We start from the raw sequence: 17500 nt of genomic DNA, 5'->3' as shown, positions 1-17500 counted from the left end.
CGTTGTTACACTACAGCCAACAGCGACCAATATTATGTTACACGGATTTTTTTTTGTCTCTCTCTTGATTTTGCCGTTGCGTATACATACATTTTTTTCCTGGCACAAATTGATCATCGGCAATAACAACGTTTGAAACTTTGTGATAACTTCTAGTTTTACAGTTAAATTTAGTTTTACCACTGATCCTCTCTGACACGAATAGCAGCTTTCTACACATACTGTCTATCAGCAATACTATCAACACAATCACCATCACCACAATAACCATTATTAACGAAAACTTAAGATCTGGCTTTAAAGATTATCAACTCTGACACTAATCGCTCCATCTGACACTAATGATTGTTTTTACCACCCACTACCACCATCACCACCACGAGCACCATTGTCACTATCACATTCACTATCATTGTTGTGAAAACTTCCACCAAAGCCTCCATAACAAATGCTATCATGACTGGGTACAAAATTACGGTCTCTCCTTACATAAGTACCTCACCAGACCGTTAGGAAAAGACAAAGCACGATGACAAAAACCTTGAGGAACAACACCTGCGGGATGACTCAAACCTGGACACCTGCATTGTGTGTGTGTGTGTGTGTGTGTGTGTGTGTGTGTGTGTGTGTGTGTGTGTGTGTGTGTGTGTGTCTGTATGTGCGTGTATTTGTTCAGCAGTGTCCTTCCTACCAGGTCACTGTTAAATAATGTTAATGTGTCGCAAACAGTGGGGATGGCTTGGTATGTGTGTGTGTGTGTGTGTGTGTGTGTGTGTGTGTGTGTGTGTGTGTGTGTGTGTGTGTGTGTGTGTGTGTGTGTGTGTGTGTGTGTGTGTGTGTGTGTGTTTTGTGAAGGTCATAAAGGGAAGAGAAGGCAAATGCAGGTGGGAAAATAAGTACCAACTGCGCAATATTTACTTTATGGTACACAGGAGAACCGAAGGTCATTATGTTAACAGAAACAGCAAATCGCAAAAAAAAAACACAAGAAACATGGAAAAATAAAAGGAGATCAATAAGTCAACTGGGAAATCAATCAGAACACTATAAAATAAAAATATAAAACAACCAACAACAAGAACAACCACAACAATAACAATAAAATAAAAAAAAACATTGCAACAACAACAACAACAACAACAACAACAACAACAGCAACACACACACACGCACACAACACAAATCCGAAATAAAGAAAAAACCAAAATAATTGCCACAGTTTCCACAGATGATATTCAGGTCATTGAACATAATAACAAACGCTGAATTTACCTCTCGCAATCTCTCTCTCTCTCTCTCTCTCTCTCTCTCTCTCTCTCTCTCTCTCTCTCTCTCTCTTTCTCACACACACACACACACACACACACACACACAGTATACTGTATGAGAAGCTGACGGTATTTGTGGGTAGAGGTACGAGTACGTTGATGTGGGTGTTAAGATGACAGTAACAGTGACTACGTAGTGTTATGATTCCTGCCCTCATACATGCGAGTACCCCCTCATCCCCACAACACACAGCTATGCCTGTATATATTTTACGTTGTTTGTACACATGTCTCTCGTGTTTGGTTGGGAGGCGAAATGAGCATAGCGTTCCCAGAGCCCCACCTGTGACCCTATGTGTGTGTGTGTGTGTGTGTGTGTGTGTGTGTGTGTGTGTGTGTGTGTGTGTGTGTGTGTGTGTGTGGAAATAGCAGGGAACCGGATGGCAGCTGTGAGGGTACACCGGTGCCTTTTTTTTTTTTTTTTTTGCTTATATTTATACTGTTGCTAATGGCAGTTCAGTAATTCTTTTTGAGGCCACACTTATTATCAATATCTATAATTCATTCTCTTAACTATTTTCTAAAGTCTGCTAATAGTCCCAGCACGTGGACTTTTTACGTTGTGTCTAAGTTCATAATTAAAAAAAATAACAGCAAAAGAATACATATGCATTATACAACATCAGCAGTAAATAAACACACGAAACTTATTTAACTTTTTTAAAGATGACTAAATTCGCGACACTTAGCATAATTCGAGGCTGTTAAAAGCAAACGATTCTGCAATAAGAATTATAACCTTGTACTCCGTTACAACAGGAAGCGATTATAATCTTGAGCGATGCGTGTATTCCAGCCAGACAAATGTGGATGCTTCACTTCATAGATCTTATCTCGATAATTAGGGTTGGATTGCCTTCAACTGGAAGGTGCCGTGCTCTGGTTAAATTTCGCCTCCGTAACAGCCATTTAGAAATCTTACACTAACCTATTTCTCTCCATTATGTGTTTTCCTCCTCTTTTCCTTCCCCTTCACTCCACACCACTCTCAGCACCACCACCACCACCACCACCACAGCTCAGGTCCATAAGTAACCAGTGCATCCTGTCACGTCCACTCTTTACACACTTACAAGGCAAAGCACAGCACTGCAAAATGGTTCTCGTCGTGCTACACTTCACAACACACTCAGGCAGAACACCACAATGTAACTGCCTCACATTAACACACACACACACACACACACACACACACACACACACACACACACACACACACACACACACACACACACACACACACACACACACAAAGTCTTCCTGTAAGGCCGATAATGTACAGAGCTCCGTTACATCAGCATCGTTATCCACCATATCACCACAAAAACAACCCCTTCCCCGCCCTATATTTGCTTTCGGAAAAATAGTTATGCACAATGAAGTGGGCGTTGGAAGTCTTCTCTTTCTCTCCGAGTCACCACGAAAGCCTTATCACGGCAGGAACAAGCAACGTCCTTGGCTCGGATTGTGCAGTAGTGTGTTTTTTTTTTTTTTTTTTACATTACAAGGGCACTGGCCAAGGGAAAACAAAGTGAAAAAAAAAATCCCGCTGGTTGCCAGGCCCTGTTAAGAAGAAAGTAGAGAAAAAACAAAAAAATCTAAAAGGAGGGTCCAGTTAACGTAAGAGGTGTCTTGACACTCCTCTTTTGAAAGAGTTTAAGTCATAGGCAGGTGGAAATACAGACACAGGTAGAGAGTTCCAGAGTTTACCAGTGTAGGGAATGAAGGAGTGAAGATACTGGTTAACTCTTGCATTAGGAAGATGGACAGAATAGGGATGAGAAGAAGTAGAGAGTCTTGTGCAGCGAGGCCGCAGGAGGGGAAGGCATGCAGTTAGCAAGTTCAGAAGAGCAGACAGCATGAAAACAGCGGTAGAAGACAGATAAAGATGCAACATTGCGGCGGTGACTTAAAGAATCAAGACAGTCAGTTAGAGGAGAAGAGTTGATAAGACGAAAAGCTTTAGATTCCACCTTGTTTAGTAAAGCTGTGTGTGGATCCCCAGACATGAGAGCCATACTCCATACACGGGCGGATAAGGCCCTTGTACAGAGCAAGCAGCTGGGAGGGAGAGAAAATGGACGAAGACGCCATAGGACACCTAACTTCTTGGAAGCTGATTTAGCAAGAGTAGAGATGTGAAATTTCCAGTTTAGATTTTTAGTGAAGGATAGACCGAGTGTGTTTAATGTAGAGGAGAGGGAAGTTGAGTGTTATTGAAGAAGAGAGGATAGTTGTCTGGAAGGTTATGTCGAGTAGATAGTTGTAGAAATTGAGTTTTGAGGCATTGAACAAAACCAGGTTTTCTCTGCCCCAATCAGAAACAAGTGAAAGATCAGAAGTTAGGCGTCCTATAGCATCTCGCCTTGAGTCATTTAATTGTTGTTGGGTTGGGCGTCTGTTGAACGCTGTTGAATAATGCAGGTGGTATCATCAGCATAGGAGTGGATAGGGCATTGAGTCAGATTTAGGAGATCATTGATGAATAATAGAAAGAGAGTGGGTGATAGGACAGAACCCTGTGGAACACCACTGTTGATAGTTTTAGGGAAGAACAGTGACCGTCTACTACAGCAGCAATAGAACGATCGGAAAGGAAACTGGAGATGAAGGTACAGAGAGAAGGATAGAATCCGTAGGAGGGTAGTTTAGAAATTAAAGATTTGTGCCAGACTCTATCGAAGGCTTTCGATATGTCAAGGCCGACAGCAAAGGTTTCACCGAAGTCCCTAAAGAGGATGACCAAGATTCAGTTAGGAAAGTAAGAAGATCACCAGTAGATCTGCCTTTACGGAAACCATACTGGCAATCAGAGAGAAGGTTGTGAGCTGATAGATGCCTCATTATCTTCCTATTAAGGATAGACTCAAAGGCTTTAGAAAGGCAGGAAATCAAAGCTATAGGGCGGTAGTTAGAAGGATTGGAGTGGTCACCTTTTTAGGGACAGGTTGAATGTGAGCAAACTTCCAGCAAGAAGGATAAATAGAAGTAGAGACACAGATGAAAGAGTTTGACCAGGCAGTGAGCGAGTTCGGAAGCACAGTTTTGAGAACAACAGGAGGGACTCCATCCGGACCGTAAGCCTTCCGAGAATCAAGGCCAGAGAGGGCCAGGAAAACGTCTTTATAAAGAATTTTAATTTTAGGGATGAAGTAGTCAGAGGGTGGAGGAGTAGGAGGAATATGCCCAGAATCATCCAAAGTTGAGTTGGTAGCAAAGGTTTGAGCGAAGAGTTCAGCTTTAGAAAAGAAGAGACAGCTGTAGAGCCATCTGGATGAAGTAAAGGAGGGAAAGACGAAGAAGTAAAGTTGTTAGAGATATTATTGGCTAGATGCCAGAAATCTCGAGAGGAGTTAGAATTGGAAAGACTTTGACATTTTCTATTGATGAAAGAGTTTTTAGTAAGTTGGAGAATAGATTTGGCATGATTACGGGCAGAAATATATAGGGCATGAGTTTCAGCAGTTGGATGGCTACGGAACCGTTTGTGAGCCGCCTCTCTATCATTGACAGCACGAGAACAAGCAGAGTTAAACCAAGGCTTTTTAGCTTTAGGGTTAGAGAAAGTATGAGGAATGTATAGCTCCATGCCAGAGATAATCACCTCTGTTATGCGCTCGGCACAAAGAGAAGGATCTCTGACATGAAAACAATAATCATCCCAAGGAAATCAGAATAGTACTGCCTTAGTTCCTCCCACTTAGCAGAGTTAAAATGCCAGAAGCACCTCCGCTTAGGCGGGTCCTGAGGCTGCACTGGAGTGATAGAACTGGTAACGGAAATTAGATTGTGGTCGGAGGAGCCCAACGGAGAGGAAAGTTTAACAGAGTAAGCAGAAGGGTTGGAGGTTAGGAAAAGATCAAGAATGTTGGGCGTGTCTCCAAGGCGGTCAGGAATACGGGTAGGGAACTTCACTAGCTGCTCTAGGTCATGAAGGATAGCAAAGTTGAAGGTTTGTTCACCAGGTTGGTCAGTGAAAGAAGATGAAAGCCAAAGCTGGTGGTGAACATTGAAATCCCTAAAATGGAGATCTCAGCAAAAGGAAAGTGAGATAAGATGTGCTCCACCTTGGAAGTCAAATAGTCAAAGAATTTTACATAGTCAGAGGAATTAGGTGAGAGGTATACAGCACAGATGAATTTAGTTAGAGAGTGACATTGAAGTCTTAGCCAGATGGTAGAAAATTCTGAAGATTCAAGATTGTGGGCACGAGAGCAAGTGGTGTCGTTACGCACGTATGCGCAACATCCAGCTTTGGATTGAAAATGAGGATAGAGCAAGTAGGAGGGAACAGAAAAGGGGCTGCTGTCAGTAGTCACAGACAACTGTGTTTCAGTTAGGAAGAGAAGATGAGGTTTAGTAGAGGAGAGGTGGTGTTCCACAGATTGAAAATTAGAACGAAGGCCACGAATGTTGCAGAAATTGATAGTGAAAGTATTAGATGAAGTGTCAAGACACCCAAGGTCGACAGCAGAGGGGCAGTCCGACCTGGGGACATTTATGGTCCCCTCCCCAGAGGGGGACTCCGAGGCAGGGCGTGGTGAAGCCATTATTAAATTTTGATTTGAAGAGAGTGTAAAAGTGTAAGGTGTTGTAGTGTAGTGTAGGAAGTAGTAGAAGTTGTCTTTAGAGGGCAGGCTGCAGCTGCTCAATTGTATAAATGAGACCACAAAGGGAACCGGGAAGAGAGGACACGGGGAATCACTCAATCTGCAGCACTGCCTACATCCCCGTAAGTACCTCTCCTGGAGTATTCCACCGGGCGGCAGGTGACTACTGCCTACTCCATGGTTTACTGTATGAACGCATCACTCGACATATTTAAAAATGTAGGAAACAAAATTGAGTTCTCTGCGGCTTTGCACGCGTTGTTATGCAGCAATATGGACAAAATAATTACATTGATTTAATGGAAAATATTAATCACGACAAAATATTACATGATATCCATTAATATGCATTATGTTTTGCTTTACATGTTATACACCATTGAGATATGTATTGCGCTGGTCTGTTGTTTGGCGCCGCCGGGAAGACGAGTGATGGGTGCGCCGATCACACTTTCTCAGGCCTGTAACAGTTATATAAACAAAGCGAGACAATAGTACGTGTTGCTTAATGAATTTGTCCGCGCAGTATTCCGTTATGACATTTGATTTTCATTGACGTGGCCCGCAACTGTACTGGAGTTACTGAAACAACAATGATATCCTTTTCTGTTATTAGAATAGCCTATTGTAACATATAACATGGGACGTTTGTAGCGCTGCTTACTGCTACAGAATATGCTATATGATATAATACCTATTCTGATATCATATATATATATATATATATATATATATATATATATATATATATATATATATATATATATATATATATATATATATATATATATATATATATATATATATATATATATATATATATATATATATATATATATATATATATATATATATATATATATATATATATATATATATATATATATATATATATATATATATATATATATATATATATATATATATATATATATATATATATATATATATATATATATATATATATATATATATATATATATATATATATATATATATATATATATATATATATATATATATATGGGAACATCCATCCATGAACAGGGCAACAGGCATTCTTCCTGACCAAAGCATTTTTCGGAAAGTCGTTCAGTTCTGGCAGGAATTTAAGGAGTTATTTTGTGGGCTTTTAAGCGAACCAAATTGATACAGGATCATTCTCAGTGAAATACAACCGAGAGGGGAGCCATGTTTACACAGTCACAAATTCGCGCGTCGAAAATATTGGAAAGGTGGCGTGGCCGGGAAACTTTTTAGCTCCCCTTGGACAGGCGAGTGATGGCGCTGGGGTGGGACGGGTAGGGAGGAAGGGTGATAGGCAGGGAGGGAGGGAGCCGCGCCACTACAATAACACCTGACTGATACTCCCTTTTAGTGAAATGTGTCCAAACAAACGACTCTTATTCTCTAACATCATACACACTATACGAATGACGTTTTATATTAGTCCTCGCTATCACACATTGCCAAACATGCCCACGAGGTGAATGAGAGAGAAATGACCACGCCTCTGTAACATTCAGTCCAGGTGGAGCCATTAATGCCTCAATACTCACTTATGACGAGGTAAGGTATGTATTAGCAGTCAGCCTCTAACGATTTTAGATAATAATGATAATAGTAATATTAATAATAACAATAATACTAATACTAATACTAATAATAATAATAATAATAATAATAATAATAATAATAATAATAACAATAACAATAATAATGATAATTATAATAATAATAATGATAAAGATAACAATAACAATAATAATATTAATAATAATAATAATAATAATAATAATAATAATAATAATAATAATAATAATAATAATAATAAAATAAATAAATAAAATAATAATAATAATAATAATAATAATAATAATAATAATAATAATAATAATAATAACAATAATAGTAACAATGATGATAATAATGATAAAAGTAGCAAAAGCAGCTGCAGTAATAGATCATCATCAACTTCAACAGCAGCAAAAAAAAAAAAAAAAGAGATACTCAGCTAGTAGCGGCGCCACGTAGCAACAAGAGGATACGGACACACACACACACACACACACACACACACACACACACACACTGCTGAACGAGCGCTGTCCTTCTATTAAAACACCATCAACCCTTCGCATTAGAGTTCATGATGCATTCATGTGTAATTCATGAACGGAAGCGTGAAAACAATGACGCACGTACATACATTTTAAGTTAACGCTTAAAAATCTGTGAAAAGAGAATTCCATCAACACAAAAATTTTCCATGTGATGGGTACGAAAAATCATTCTGTACTCACCGTGAAGTCCGAGTCTTTTCACTTGGGAATCCTGTGGAGAGGAAAAAACAAGTACTTTATTTTATGGTATAATATTTTTCTCTACACGTATAACATTACCTGGATGATGATGTCCAGCCTTGCTCTCCATGTTATCAAAACTTACTTTACAAAATTTTCAAAAATGAATGGAAAAGTAACCCTTGCCATCCAACAACTTTATTACAGATAGAAGAGTCAATGTCTGGCAGTGTGAAGCAATACATTATCAATGAACACAAGTAATAAACATGACATTACCTACATTATCACAGGAAACATGAAGTTTGATTTATCTACGAACACAATGAAGGGTAGATCAAGGTCATTTCTACACACTGTTTAAATACATACAACAGGGCTGTTTATTGTTGAATAATCACTGTGGTTTATTGTTTTGTCTTCGATGTCACTAAGTTGGAATTTGTGATCCTTATTGTATATTATAGTACTTTTTTTATTATACCTTATACGACACTACTTCAAAAAGAAGAAAGAAAATAATCAGATTCTTCATACTGAATCGAACTGAACCTCTTTATGCTAACACTACTTGATGCAGACTTTAGATTGAATTCAAAGTTGTATTTTAATATTAAACCTCCAGCTGACGCCGAGAAATAGTGACCCATGTTATTTCGGGAGATAATTATCAACTTCTCTGTCGACGAACCGGAGATTTGATCTGAGGCACCGCTAGGCACATCACGGATAGCATTTACCGTAATTACTCTTTCATTGCCTTTAATTCATCATATTACAAGGACAAATTTGAAATTGCACTCTGAATTACAACTTCCCTCTCTCTCTCTCTCTCTCTCTCTCTCTCTCTCTCTCTCTCTCTCTCTCTCTCTCTCTCTCTCTCTCTCTCTCTCTCTCTCTGTGTGTGTGTGTGTGTGTGTGTGTGTGTGTGTGTGTGTGTGTGTGTGTGTGTGTGTGTGTGTGTGTATTGCCTTCTCATGTAATGCCATTCTCATTCTCAGTTCTTGGTCTTTATTTAGCTGTATCTTTCCCTCTCTTTCCTTCTCTCCACTAGCGGCCAGGGAGTTGAGGGAGGAGGACGGGGAGGTGGCGGAGGATGGAGAGGGCCTGGAAATGTACAACTACAGCTGTTTGCCTTCGCCGAGACGTGTCTGGCAGTGGCTCCTGGGACGCCTGGAGCCTCAGCAGCACGGAAAGGAAAGATTCGACGCCACCAACGAGACGGTAATGGAGGCTGACGAGATTTAAGGAAGGAGTCATGTCTCAGGTTCACATTCACAGTGGCAGGGAAGGTGGTAGGTTACATTCGCCACACAGTTTGCTTTAAATAATCTATGTTCCTGTTGTACTACATGCCAGGCCGGGCTTTGGTTTGGCGAGTAGAGTTAGAGGAGGTAAGTGGAGGGTTAAGTGAGTTACCGCGGGGTTCTGGTCCTTTCTGGCAGAAGCAGTGTATGTGTAACTATAGGGAGAGCTATGGTGGTGGTGGTGGTGGCGGTGGTAAGTGCATGAGGCTTGAATATTTACGTGTGTGTGTGTGTGTGTGTGTGTGTGTGTGTGTGTGTGTGTGTGTGTGTGTGTGTGTGTGTGTGTGTGTGCAGTTTATTGCTCCAATATTACAATGTCCTGTAGCGACAGCGGTCTCTCTCTCTCTCTCTCTCTCTCTCTCTCTCTCTCTCTCTCTCTCTCTCTCTCTCTCTCTCTCTCTCTCTTTCCACTTCCATCATCCACTTACCATCATCCTCTATCATTATTTATACCTATTTTTGCAGAGCGAGGGAGCAAACGAGCGAGAGAGAGAGAGAGAGAGAGAGAGAGAGAGAGAGAGAGAGAGAGAGAGAGAGAGAGAGAGAGAGAGAGAGAGAGAGAGAGAGAGAGAGAGAGAGAGGAGAAAAGGAAAGACAAACATAGGCAAACTAATAATTTTAATAAAAAAGATGGAAAATAAAAGAAAATGAAAAACAAACTTAAAAATAAAAGAAAATGAAAAACAAACTTAAAAAAAAAAGTAGAATGAAAACGTAAACAACTATCGGTAGCCATGAAGGCAACAACAAGTTTACAGGAGGCAGGAAGGAAGGCCACGCGGACACTGGTGTGCAACTTGTTCAAAAAGGGAGAAGAGAACACGTGAACACACAGGGGTGGAACACAAGGCAGCAGGTGTTAACAGGTGGTGGACAGGGACGTGACGAGGAGCAGAGAGAGAGAGAGAGAGAGAGAGAGAGAGAGAGAGAGAGAGAGAGAGAGAGAGAGAAATTCATATCAGATATGTTATCTTTTTATTATATTACGTACACTGAATTCCGTCCAAAAATATTTCAAATTAAAAAATGTAAATAAATATACATATACTCACATGTGTGTGTGTGTGTGTGTGTGTGTGTGTGTGTGTGTGTGTGTGTTTTTTTTTTTTTACGGTAAGGCCTATAGCGCCTCTAGGCACACTTGAAGAGTGTATGGGAAGCGCTGTTCAGCTTCCGCCCATTAGTGGCGCAAGCAATTTTATATATAGTGGTACCCATATTAGGGCCCATATCACCACCCAAACTCATCTTGAGGGTAACCACCTAGAACCTGGGTATCATGGTGACATGTAGGTAACTTTAAACCACTCGACAAATGATAAAGTGTTTTAAGGCTGTACGTGGTGGGATTCGAACCTACGCATGGACGTCTGCCCGATCCCACGCTCACCACCTTATCCACTACGCCACCGCCTATATGTGTGTCTATTATATTCACTATCTTGAAGATTGCGTGCATCTCTTGCACTCCACATACTCGTTACTACTGCTGCGGGAGAACAGTAACTGATTGATATATATATATATATATATATATATATATATATATATATATATATATATATATATATATATATATATATATATATATATATATAAGTATGTCATGGACATGGCCAGTTGGTGAAGATAAAGATCTGACTATGAAAACATATTCTTTCTTTTTATGAGAGAGTAATCCCATTGTATGCATGAACAGTGAGAGGCGAGGGTGTTGTGCGCCACAAACCCGGCAACACGCACATCCTTGACGGCCCGTAACACAACGCTCTCTGGTAAGACTCACGGCCATCCAGGTTGAGGCTTCCTGCATGACAAATGTCTTCCCCATCAACACAATTGAGTCAACTTAAGTAGAGAGCGCTAAATTTAGAATTCAAAAAGAGCACTATATACGAAATGGAAAGTGTTTGCTTGTGTGTGTTTCACTGTTTGATCTGCTGCAGTCTCTGACGAGACAGCCAGACGTTACCCTACGGAACGAGCTCAGAGCTCATTATTTCCGATCTTCGGATAGGCCTGAGACCAGGCACACACCACACACCGGGACAACAAGGTCACAACTCCTAGATTTACATTCCGTACCTACTCACTGCTAGGTGAACAGGGGCTACACGTGAAAGGAGACACACCCAAATATCTCCACCCGGCCGGGGAATCGAACCCCGGTCCTCTGGCTTGTGAAACCAGCGCTCTAACCACTGAGCTACAGGGTGTGTGTGTGTGTGTGTGTGTGTGTGTGTGTGTGTGTGTGTGTGTGTGTGTGTGTGTGCCTGTGTATGTAGAAGGGAGTGACTTATGACGTGTCCATGTCGTGCTAAAATCCACAGTTATACAGACAAACAAGGCGAAAATTAGAGGTGCAATTTACACTTTCACAGCCGGGACAGCGCACACGCCATCCGGCCCGCCCTGCGTGACTTAACACGGCCCGGAGCTGCATAACGCAAGGCTGCCATCACACGCCACCCTGCCACCAGCCTGGCACCGCCCTGCTGCCGCCCTGCCGATACTCTGCCGCCGCCGTGCTTCACCTCCCCACCGATTCTTCGAGCTCCCACCCACGCTACGCACCCAAACATTCATGCGACAATGCAGCCACGGATTTTGTCCGCCTTTTCCTTCGCCTACTACACAACACTTTCTCTCTCTCTCTCTCTCTCTCTCTCTCTCTCTCTCTCTCTCTCTCTCTCTCTCTCTCTCTCTCTCTCTCTCTCTCTCTCTCTCTCTCTCTCTCTCTCTCTCTCTCTCTCTCTCTCATAAATGCTCCCTTCCGCAACCACAGCTCTCCCTCCCTATTTCCCTAGCGCCCCTTTCCACGTCCCTCCCAGCACGCCCATTGCCTCCCTAGCCATCAGTCCCTCACCTCGCGTCCCCTCGCTCCTTCCCCAAACATCCCTACCCTCTGCGTGCAGCGCCATTTGCCTAAACCAACAACATTGAATCCTCTATCTGTTTGGGACTAAAAAATACATAAAAAAGATATATTAAGTTTCGAATTTCTTTCTCAAGGAATTCTCGGTTCTATAAGTAAGCCGTGGCACTTGAGGAGACGTTGATAAAAGTGTGAGTATACGCATGAGAAATAAAAGTAACATAATGGAATGCAAAGTTCATTAGTAGAGAAGTCAAGAATATATTTTTAAACCTCTCAGGGCATTGAAAGAAGACAGCACGTTTCTTTTTTTTTTTTTACGTTCTTTCTTTCTCCTGCTTTTTCTACTTGTTACACGTTCAAGCACGCAAAGAACTGCACGCTTGAGTGTCCTTCTCTCACAGCGACAAAAACAAAGACATAAAACGTGTGTGTGTGTGTGTGTGTGTGTGTGTGTGTGTGTGTGTGTGTGTGTGTGTGTGTGTGTGTGTGTGTGTGTGTGTGTGTGTGTGTGTGTTGTGTTTATGTGTGTTTGTTACGTAATGCTGATACATTCTACACCGAAATGAAGCGGCAGTGAAAGATGAAAAGTAAATGACGCAATGCTGAGTAAGCGACGTGCAACAATTCATAACTGGAACATTACGTACGTACAGCGAAATAACTTAAATGTCAATTTTCCGCGTATAACACCAATAACAACACCAACAATCAAATAGAGTATGAAATGGTGACGAACCAAGCAAAAATAGAATGAAAGAAAATAAGAGATAAAGAAAACACCCACAAATATGGCATCAGCAACAAAAAATGCTGAGCCCCACCCGAGCGGCAGCCAGCCTCCACATGGCCATCGCCAGCTAGACCTTCAACACTCCACCGCACAAGGCCAACCATCCCGCCACCCCATCCCGACACCTTGCTACTTCCTGGTGCCTTAATTACTGCGAAGAGACGTGAGGAGTACACACACACACACACACACACACACACACACACACACACCGTTTACCATCGTTTGCATAGGCACGCTCACACATGACATTCACATACGCAGTTAAGATATAGATCATATGTGTGTATATATGTATACTAAGGATGCTTGTAAAAAATACAACACACACGCAAACCCGCATACACACGCAAACCCGCATACACACACACACACACACACACACACACACACACACACACACACACACACACACACACACACACACACACACACACACACACCTGTACATACATCCATTCCAATCAACACACAAACAAGCAGGCTGAGTGCAGGATGGCACCACACCCGAACAATATATCTGTTTGCGTCACTCCGCCGTGCGACATGAAAGAGCTGCTGCCATTTATATTTGGGGGATGTTTTTATTTTTTTTTAGTTCACTAAACTAAATAACGCAAACAAGCTCGTTTTTCACCGTTCCTGCCGAATTACCTGACAACACGACACCTGCGACGCGTGCCGCCAAACGCTGAAAACAATTGTCTGATGATTCTCGGGAACAATTCACCTGCGACAAGGCCACACCTTTATGAGGGACGCGCTCTGCATCGCTACACTACACACCACCGGCGGCCTACTATGTACGTGCACTCCTCCGCCTCTACCCTATATAACACTACATCTTCCCTGCCACACACCAACAGTGGTAAATTTCAATACTACTAACTCTCTATATAAGTAAATCCTTTTCCCTCGCCTTATTCTTACACCGCGAAACCCGAGTCTCCCTGAAAGATCGCACCACCGAATCCCTCCAAGCTGGAATCTCCCAAAGAGTGAGCCCTCGCCTCGCCATAATGCTAAAATATAATAATGGAAGAAGTCAGACGCTCTCCCGGCGGGGCCCATAAGGCGCCTGCCATATAGGGGGCGGTGGAGTGGTCTCCTCTCACCACCACTAACTCAGGTGTTATCACGACCGGCGACCTCTCCAAATGTACCCTTCGCCTCTCTCTCCCTCCCTTCCTTCCTCCATACCTCCCTCAGCCCCTCCCTCACTAGCCCTCTAGCATTCCGCCCACTTCCTCCACCCACACGTACTCTATAGCCTCTCTAGGTCCCTCCATCAGGAATCAGCTAATCCCTCTTTGGAAGAATATGTGAAACACCTTAAAAGAGAGAGAGAGAGAGAGAGAGAGAGAGAGAGAGAGAGAGAGAGAGAGAGAGAGAGAGAGAGAGAGAGAGAGAGAGAGAGAGAGAGAGAGAGAGAGAGAGAGAGAGAGAGAGAGAGAGAGAGAGAGAGAGAGAGAGAGAGAGAGAGGGAGAGAGACGGGGGGGGGAGGGGGAGAAAAAGACTCATATGTGTCGGAAAATGTGATAGTGTAGAAACTGGGTAAAAAAAAAAAAAAAAAAAACGTTGCGTCTCCCACTTGTTATTCCGGGCACGTTTCTCGGCCCCCATGAAGGAAGAATCCATAATACCCCAAGATATTATTTCTACTTTCCAGTGTACGTGGCAGGTGGAGAACAGTTGAGGCGTTTTCATACGTCACCCGTGACACATACGCATGAAATGTTGGTGTGAATACTTGATGAAGGAAAGAAATTACAAAGAATGGTAATTCTGCGTCTGTTCTGATACTTTTAAACTGTATTTTGGTGATATATATATATATATATATATATATATATATATATATATATATATATATATATATATATATATATATATATATATATATATATATATATATATATATATATATATATATATATATATATATATATATATATATATATATATATATATATATATATATATATATATATATATATATATATATATATATATATATATATATATATGTTTTCACTTTTTTGCTGCATCAACTGACATAACTGTGGCAAGGATGAAATATACATATACATGTATTTCATAAATAAAATAAAGTATTAACAATGCAATAACAAAACTATGAACTGTGTGACAAGTGTACGCATAATAGCAGCAATATAAACGATGAATAAATCATACAACGATAAATATAAAAGCAGCAATGTAAAATGTCACTAAAATAACAATGATGACAGCAATAAAATAAAAACAAATAACACGCACACACAAAAAACACACACACTAGCTGAATCTCCCTCCTCCCTCATACTGCCTCCCCTCTTCACCTTTCTCGTCCTCTGGCGGGGCCGAGATCTCATCCTATGACTACTAAGGCATCCTGGGGTCACGGCCTCACCTTGGCAGATCACCGCGGCCCACCATTGCCGGGCCGACCACGCCGTGACGTCACCACCCTTGGCCCTCTCAGCCCTCCTCGTCCTACACCATTTCCTGTCGGTGTCCTTTCGGTTGTAGTGCGTCCTTGTCACCCGTTCTCCTTTATATCAGCGGAAATTTAACTATATAACGCATATTAGATTAATAGATAAGAACAAAACCATTAGAAAATAAGAGAATTAGTGTATCTTGCCATTATACAGATTCATAAGATAAAATGTCTATTGTTTTTTTATCTCTTGTTATCATTTTTATCATAATCCTTCCTTATATTCGTGTAATCTATAAATGTAGAGCTCAATTTTTTTTTCACTATTTTCCTTGTTATTCGTAAATTCTGCCATCTATATTTTCGTTTTTTTTATTTTTTTTTTTTTATTTCTGTCAGTCATTTGTTCCTTCACTTCCTCTTCTCCGATTTCATGTTCCCCGGCGCAGCAATGACACAGTTACAGCGCCGCTCAAACACCATAACGTATAAATCAATCATCCAGTCAATAGTCAATTATGTTTCCCTTTGACTCTCCCGCTTTCTTCTCCTCCATCACCGCAATTCTTCCTTCTTTTTATACCGTTGCTTCATCTTCATTTTTCTCTTCTTTTCTAGCTCATTTTCTTTCTCTTCATAGCCACTTCGCTCTTTTTCTTCCTCTTCCCTTTCCTTTTTCTCTTCTCTCCCGTTCTCACGCCTGGCTGATGTCCCCTGCCAGTCTGGGGGATCGACTAGGGGGCCGGAGAGAGAGAGAGAGAGAGAGAGAGAGAGAGAGAGAATGAAAACGTCGCCGCTGCCTCCGTCACGCTACGTCACATGAACGGCGTGACAGTCTCGTCTCGCCCGTCACGCCGCGCCCTCTTCCCCTCCGCCGCCTCCAGGTAACGGCAATGACGGTGGGCTGGCCTGGCTGACGGAGGGCGGTGTTTAGGCCTGCTACGTATAGACCTTTCTGTTCCTGAAGGACAAGTGGAGGTGTTCGTAGTCACGGTGATTTCTTTTTCTGGATTTCTTTTGTTTGTTTGTTGTGTGTGTGTGTGTGTGTGTGTGTGTGTGTGTGTGTGTGTGTGTGTGTGTGTGTGTGTGTGTGTGTGTGTGTGTGTGTGTGTGTGTGGGATCTAACACCTGTTACTGCCGACCCTGCTACTGTTGCTTTTGTTGTTACTGTTGTTATTGATTTTGTTGTCTTTGTTGATGTTGTTGTTGTTGTTGTTGTTGTTGCTGTTGTTGTTGAAGATAATGGTGTTGATAATAATGTTGATGATGGTGATTATGATGCTTTCTTTATGCTTTTTGTATTCACTTTAAAAATAATTATTACTATAACTAACAAACTGAAAAGAAACACGCATTCTCTCTCTCTCTCTCTCTCTCTCTCTCTCTCTCTCTCTCTCTCTCTCTCTCTCTCTCTCTCTCTCACACACACACACACACACACACACACACACACACACACACACACACACACACACACACACAGACAAACAAAAAATTATAAAGTCCCTCCCTCTCCCACCATCGTACCCTCGAAAAAGAAAACGAATATACGAACAAATACACATACCTAGGTACGTATATACACTGGAAGCCTTGGAACAGAACAGCTACCCTCAATCAGAACAATACAAGTTATGCAGATTCTTTCCGCATAATGTATATCTGGCGGGCGGCACACAATGGGCGAGGGAGGGGCCGATAAAAAGGCAGGTGAGATAGCTTTGTGGGGTGTGATGCTATCGAAGACTCAGGTGTCAGACGAGTCACTTAGATACAATTCCTCGGGCCACGGGGAAATGATATAGTACCTTGAGAGAGAGAGAGAGAGAGAGAGAGAGAG

The 17500-nt window shown here is 41.6% G+C and overlaps 1 long non-coding RNA gene across 1 annotated transcript in view; it reads right to left on the bottom strand.

The window, feature by feature from the left end:
• Window positions 1-17500, bottom strand: part of LOC123517342 — a 569643-nt gene that overhangs the window by 273121 nt on the left and 279022 nt on the right. The window contains exon 3 of the long non-coding RNA XR_006678449.1: window positions 8242-8272. This is a non-coding gene — a long non-coding RNA (uncharacterized LOC123517342). The remainder of the gene's footprint in view (window positions 1-8241; window positions 8273-17500) is intronic.

The sequence above is a fragment of the Portunus trituberculatus genome, chromosome 42 (assembly GCF_017591435.1).
Source record: "Portunus trituberculatus isolate SZX2019 chromosome 42, ASM1759143v1, whole genome shotgun sequence".
Classification (NCBI taxonomy): Eukaryota; Metazoa; Arthropoda; class Malacostraca; order Decapoda; family Portunidae; genus Portunus; species Portunus trituberculatus.
Note: the sequence above shows the minus strand (reverse complement) of the source record. Positions and strands in the feature narration are given on the sequence as shown.